Source organism: Hylobates moloch, unplaced genomic scaffold, assembly GCF_009828535.3.
Source record: "Hylobates moloch isolate HMO894 unplaced genomic scaffold, HMol_V3 SCAFFOLD_4, whole genome shotgun sequence".
In the NCBI taxonomy this organism is placed as follows: Eukaryota; Metazoa; Chordata; class Mammalia; order Primates; family Hylobatidae; genus Hylobates; species Hylobates moloch.
In genome coordinates this window covers 131,603,909-131,611,029 of record NW_026652279.1, presented here as the reverse complement: position 1 = coordinate 131,611,029, position 7,121 = coordinate 131,603,909, and the positions used below count along the sequence as shown (strand labels likewise).

Sequence of the window (7,121 nt, the reverse complement as noted above, 5' to 3'; positions counted from 1 at the left end):
CATTTAAATTATTTTTTATCAGAGGCTAGGACTGCAACCCTGTCTTTTTTTTTCTTTCCATTTGCTTGGTAAATCTTCCTCCATCCCTTTATTTTGAGCCTATATGTGTCTTTGCATGTGAGATGGATCTACTGAATACAGCACACCGACGGGTGTTGACTCTTTATCCAATTTGCCAGACTGTGCCTTTTAATTGCAGCATTTGGTCCATTTAGATTTAGGGTTAATATTGTTTGCGTGTCATCCTTGTGCAGGGGCCATGTTATTCTCCTCTGTATCATTCCAATTTTAGTATATGTGCTGCCAAAGTGAGCCCTAAGGTTAATATTGTTATGTGTGAATTTGATCCTTTGTTACGATGGTAGCTGGTTATTTTGCTGATTAGTTGATGCAGTTTCTTCATAGTGTCAATGGTCTTTATATTTTAGTTTCTTTATGCAGTGGCTGGTACCAGTTTTTCCTTTCCATATTTAGTGCTTCCTTCAGGAACTCTTGTAAGGAAGGCCTGGTGGTGACAAAATCCCTTAGCATTTGCTTTTCTGTAAAGAATTTTATTTCTCCTTCACTTATCAAGATTATTTTGGCTGGATATAAAATTCTAGGTTGAAAATGCTTTTCTTTAAGAATGTTGAATATTGGCCCCCACTCTCTTCTGGCTTGTAGTGTTTCTGCAGAGAGATCTGCTGTTAATCTGACAGGGTTCCTTTTGTGGGTAACTAGACCTTTCTTTCTGGCTGCTCTTAACATTTTTTCCCTTCATTTCAACCATGGGGAATCTGAAGGTTATATGTTTTGGGGTTGTTATTCTTGAGGTGTATCTTTGTGGTGTTCTTTATATTTCCTGAATTTGAATGTTGGCCTGTCTTGCTAAGTTGGGGATGTTCTCCTGGATAATATTCTGAAGTGTGTTTTCCAACTTGGTTCCATTCTCCCCATCACTTCCAGGTACACCAATCAAACGTAGGTTTGATCTTTTCACATAGTCCCATATTTTCTTGGAGGCTTTGCTCATTCCTTTTCATTCTTTTTTCTCTAATCTTGTGTTCATGCTTTATTTCACTAAGTTGGTCTTCAAACTCTGATGCCCTTTTTTCTGCTTGATCAATTCGGCTATTGATACTTCTGTATGCTTCATGAAGTTCTCATGTTAAGTTTTTCAGTGTCACCAGGTCATTTATATTCTTCTTTGAACTGATTATTCTAGTTAGCAATTCCTCTAACTTTTTATCAAGGTACTTAGCTTCCTTGAATTGGGTTAGAACATGCTCCTTTAGCTCAGAGGAATTTGTTATTATCCACATTCTGAAGCCTACTTCTGTCAATTCATCAAACTCATTCTCTGTCCAGTTTTGTTCCCTTGCTGGCAAGGAGTTGTGATCCTTTGGAGAAGAGGCGTTCTGGTTTTTGGAATTTTCAGCATTTTTGCACTGGGTTTTCCTAATCTCTTGGATTTATCTACCTTTTGTCTTTGCTGTTGGTGACTTTGGATGTAGTTTTTGCATGGACATCCTTTTAGTTGATGTTGGTGCTATTGCTTTCTGTTTGTTGGTTTTCCTTCTAACAGGCCCCTCTTCTGCATGTCTGCTAGAGTTTGCTGGGGTTCCACTGCGGGCTCTGTTGGCCTGGGTATCACCAGCAAAGAACAGCAAAGATTGCTGCCTGCTCCTTCCTCTTGAAGCTTCATCCCAGAGGGCCACCCACCAGATGCCAGCTGGAGCTCTCCTGTATGAGGTGTCTGTCAACCCCTGCTGGGAGGTGTCTCCTCATCCAGAGGCACAGGGGTCTGGGACCCACTTGAGTAGGCAGTCTGTCCCTTAGCAGAGCTCAAGTGCTGTGCTGGGAGATCCTTTGCTCTTTTCAGAGCCAGCAGGCAGGAACATTTAAGTCTGCTGAAGCTATGCCCACAGCTGCCCCTTCCCTCAGGTGCTCTGTCCCAGGGAGATGGGAGTTTTATCTATAAGCCCCTGACTGGGGCTGCTGCTTTTCTTTCAGAGATGCACTGCCCAGAGAGCGGGAATCTAGAGAGGCAGTCTGGCAACAAGGGATTTCCAGAGCTGCAGTGAGCTCCATCCAGTCCAAACTTCCCAGGAGCCTTGTTTACACTGCGAGGGGAAAATTGCTTACTCAAGCCTCAGTAATGGCAGACGCCTCTTCCCCCACCAAGCTGGAGCATCCCAGATTGACTTCAGATTGCTATGCTGGCAGCCAGAATTTCAAGCCAGTGGATCTTAGCTTGCTGGGCTCCATGGTGGTGGGATCTACTGAGCTAGACCACTTGGCTCCCTGCCTTCAGCCCCCTTTCCAGAGGAATGAACAGTTCTGTCTCACTGACCTTCCAGTCACCATTGGGTATGAAAAAAACTCCTGCAGCTAGCTTGATGTCTGCCCAAACAGCCACCCAGTTTTGTGCTAAAAACCCAGGGCCCTCGTGGTGTAGGCACCTGAGGAAATCTCCTGGTCTGTGGGTTGTGACAACCTTAGGAAAAGTGTAGTGTCTGGGCGGGATAGCACTGCCCCTCAGGGCACCGTCGCTCACAGCTTCCCTTGGCTAGGGGAGGGAGTTCCCTTACCCGTTGAGCTTCCTGGGTGAGGTGATGCCCTGCCCTGCATCTGCTCACCCTCCATGGGCTGCACCCACTGTCCAACCAATCCCAATGAGATGTACCAGGTACCTCAGTTGGAAATGCAGAAATCACACTCCTTATGCATTGGTCTTGCTGGGAGCTGCACACCAGAGATGTTCTTATTGGGCCATCTTGCCCAGGAGTCCATATTTGCATTTTAAAAAAATTTCTGCTGTGAAACATACCAGACCAGTAAGCATGGGCTGTGGCAGAGTGCTGGAGTCCTGAATCACCTTTGTTTCTCCTGTGAGTCTATAGAGCTTCCCAGATTGTGAAAAGATAACTCTAGTGGATGGATATCCATCTGAATTTCTCTTAAAGTCTTGTTTTGGTGATTACTATTCCTTATCATCCCTGAAAAATCATAAGTCTTCTTTTCTTTGTTGCATGAATGGTAGTAGAAACAAGTATTACAAAAGTAGAAAATAAACTAGTACTACTACTAGTAGTAGCCTACTCTTACTAGGCTACTCACAAAGAAATAGTAGGCTACTCACAAAGAAAATGAACAAAACATTTAAGAAGCATTCTTATGAAAGGAAATAACTACCGTCAGAGTTCAGGAAATAGAAAATAGATATTCTTAAATTGCTTGTTCAATTAGACACATTGCTTCAAAATTTGGAAATCACTCCAAAGAATCATAAAGTATTGTCCTTGTATAAGCCATAGAAAATAGTTGCTGCAAATGAAAAACAAAGCAAAGCAAAAATTTTATTTTTAAGATAAAAAAGAAGCATAAAAAAGCCAAACCCAGGTATTTTACTATGGTATATTCTTCATAATTTTTGGCAGCCTTGTATATATTTCAAATTATTTATGTTTATGTGTTACAAGTTAAAGCAGGCTTCTTTTCTGCTCTATACATTTACGGTTTATTTTCTTGTACAGTAAATTATTAAATTATTTTTCCATGGCCATGTTACAAAAAGATTCTACAGTTGACATTTATTTTAAAGCTCCTATAGCCAGGCTTCCCTCAGTTTGCCCTTTACTTTGAGCATGGGCTGTCACAAACAAAATTAAGCTCGTCTTTTCAGACAGTGCCTGGTGGGCATAGAACCACCACTCTGCCTTGCTATCCGATTCTTTTGCCTGGAAACCCAGATACTGCTTTTCTTTACTTAGAAACAGTTAGGCTTTGAGAAAACTCTAAAGTGATTTTGAAGGGGTAGAAGGGAAGAAAGCAAAACAAATCTTTTGGAAATGAGGTAGCTAATTAGAGGACACAGTGTTAGTACTCTAAAAAGGAAAAGACTCTAAATCACTATGTTTTTGTTGACTAATGTTATAGTATATCATTGCTCATATGAAAAAAAGGTGTTTGTACACTATAGCAGGTTCTTTCTCCACAAATCCCACTTAGTAAGATTCTTGAGAAACCTTCCTTCCTGGTTTCTGGGATAATAGAACAGCAGCTGGTGAAGAAGACACACAAAATTACTTCCAATCTCTTTACTCTCATCTCCAGTTGTTGAGAGATAATTGTCCATGAGTCCTTGTTTGCACACAGCTTGCAAGTAGAGGTGTGGATAGTCTTTTGTTTCAGACTATTTTTCAAGAATATTTTATTTATTTATTTATTTTGAGATGGAGTTTTGCTCTTGTTGCCCAGGCTGGAGTGCAATGACACCATCTCAGATCACCGAAACCTCCGCTTCCTTGCTTCAAATGATTCTTCTGCCTCAGCCTCATGAGTAGCTGGGATTACAGGCATGTGTCACCATGCCTGGCTAATTTTGTATTTTTAGTAGAGATGGGGTTTCTCCATGTTGGCCAGGCTGGTCTTGAACTCCCGACCTCAGGTGATCCGCCTGCCTCAGCCTCCCGAAGTGCTGGGATTACAGGCGTGAGCCACTGTGCCCGGCCTTTCAAGAATATTTTTATAGTGAGCAGCCTTGGAAGATAGAGAAAGTGTCACTCTCAGGAAGAAAAAACATATTATTTGCTGCCAGCATGATAAAAATAATGTCTCCTGTGGGGCAAAGTTTAAGAAGGTTTGTATGTGCTTCCTTATAAGTTCCCGATATGGTTTGGATGTGTGTCCTCTCAAAATTCCATGTTGAAATGTGGTCCCCAGTGTTGAAGGTGGAGCCTAGTGGAAGGTGTTTAGGTCATGGAGGCACATTCCCACCTGAATGGCTTGGTACCCTCCCTGCAGCAGTGAATTCATGTCAGAGCTGGTTTTTTAAAAGAGCCTAGTACCTCTCTTGCTCCTTCTTGCCGTGTGACACACTAGCCCTCTTCCCTTCTGCTGTAACTGAAAGCTTCCTGAGGCCTCACCAGAAGCCAAGTGAAGGCTGATGCCATGTTTGCACAAACTGCAGAACCATGATCCAAATAAACCCCTTCTCTTTATAAGTTAGGTATTCCTTTATTACAATGCAAACAGGCTCGGGTATTCCTTTATAGCAATGCAAAACAAACTAACACGGTTCCTAAGTTCTAGACTTCTTACCTGTAACACCTCGCTGCCCATCGTGCTGTCCCACTGCATTCAGGAGTGGGGCAGTAAGAAAAAATGTGGACATAAAAGTTCAGGCTGTTTGCTCCTTTGTGGATAAAACAGTCTTTTGCCTCTGACCAAGGATTCTCAACGTATTTATGAAATGAGGCAATCTCATTCATTAGCTTTAAGTAAAGATAATTTCAGATCCAACACTGTTCTTGACACATCCTTCTAGAACAAAAGCCTTAATTTGCAGAGAATAGGAAATATAGCTTGTTGCTCTTAGATTACTGGAGTAAACACTGTGCAGCTGAGGGAAGCAAATAAAAGAAGATTTTAATTTTGAAGGAAGATCTGGAATACATGTTCTGGGCAGAACTTTATGTCAGGAAGTGTCAGGGCCACTGAGAAGGCCATATCTCTGATTCTCAGGATCCCAGGGCTTGTCTAAGTCTGAAGCTTAATCATGACAGAGAACTCCTCCACCACCCCATCATCAAGCTAACAAGCATCAAATGACAAGCAAAACACTTAAAGCTGAAGGAGGGGATGATTGAGAACACTCTGTGGCACATGGACTCCTACCTGAAAATACATAGTGAACTAGAAAAACATGAAGCCTGTGCTGCACTGAGGATACCATAGCAGTGATAATGCCCAAATCCAGTCTCATTTTTTACTAGATTGACTGCAACCCTCACATTAAAAACTCTAATAGAAGAAAGACATGTTCATTTTGAGGGCATAAAATGTATTAACCTCAGGTTTTCTCTGTCTTATACAAGATATCCAGGTTAAAAAAATTTTAAATGACAATGCACATTAAAAGGCAAGAAAACCCATTCCCAAGAGACAAAGCAATCAACATAACAATACTTATATATAAAATATTAGGGGTCTATAGCAAATTTTAAATAACTATCATTAACATGTTAAAGGCTTAGTTGGAAAACATGGGCCATGTGTAAGATAGATGAATAATTTTGGCAGAGAGATGGAAACTATAATAATAAGCTTAACAGAAATGCTAAAAATAAAAATAAAATTATTTGAAAAGATAATCGAGGTAAAGGATGCCTTCAGTGAATTACTTGACTAATGTTAAAGAATTAGTCAACCTTGAAGATAGGTCAGTAGATATTTATCAAGTTGAAACAAAACAAACAAAAAAGTAAAACCTAATAGTTGTGGGGAAATATCAAACAGCCTAACATATGCTATTGAAATTCCAGAAGAGCAAGAGAGAAAGAATGAGGTAGAAGAAGTATTTGAAATATAATGGTTGAAAATTTGCAAACATTAATGAAAGACAATTATCATAGATCAAATGTGTTCAGAGAACACCTGGAAATATCAACAACAAAATATATACTTGTATATTGTATTAGTCCATTCTCACATTGCTATAAAGAAATGCCTGAAACTAGGTAATTTATAAGGAAAAGTGGTTTAATTGATTGATGGTTCTACAGGCTTTATAGGAAACATAGCAGCATTTGCTTTTGTAGAATCCTCGAGAGAGCCCACACTCATGGCAAAAAGCAAAGGGGGATCAGGAGTGTCATAGGGCAAAAGCAGGAAAAAGAGAGAGAGGAGGGAGATGCCACAAACTTTTAAATGACCCGATCTCATGAGAACTCACTGACTATTGCAAGGACAGTACCAAGGGGAAGGTACTAAACAAATCATGGGAAATCAGCCCCCATGATTCAATCATCTCCTATCAGACTCCATTTCTATGTTTGGGGATTACTTTTCTACATGAGATTTGGGTGGGGACAACATCCAAACTATATCATAAATCATATTCGAATTCCTTTAATCCAAAGACTAACAGAAAATCTTCAAGGCACACAGGGAAGAAATACACATTTACAAACATACAAAAAAAGATAATAATGACAAGCAGACCTCTTATCATAGCCCATGCAATTCAGTAGACAGTAACATGTTGTCTAAACATGCTGAAACAAATGAAAAATACTGTCAACCCAGAATACCAGGCAAAAATATCTTTCAGAAAAGTAGGAAAAAGTAAGACCTCAAAC

The 7,121-nt window shown here is 40.4% G+C and overlaps 1 non-coding gene across 1 annotated transcript; it reads right to left on the bottom strand.

Moving 5' to 3' along the window:
- Positions 1-209: 209 nt before the first annotated feature.
- LOC116467640 (U6 spliceosomal RNA) lies at positions 210-316 on the bottom strand. Its single transcript, XR_004247857.1, has one exon. It is a non-coding gene; the product is annotated as a U6 spliceosomal RNA (small nuclear RNA).
- Positions 317-7,121: the final 6,805 nt, after the last annotated feature.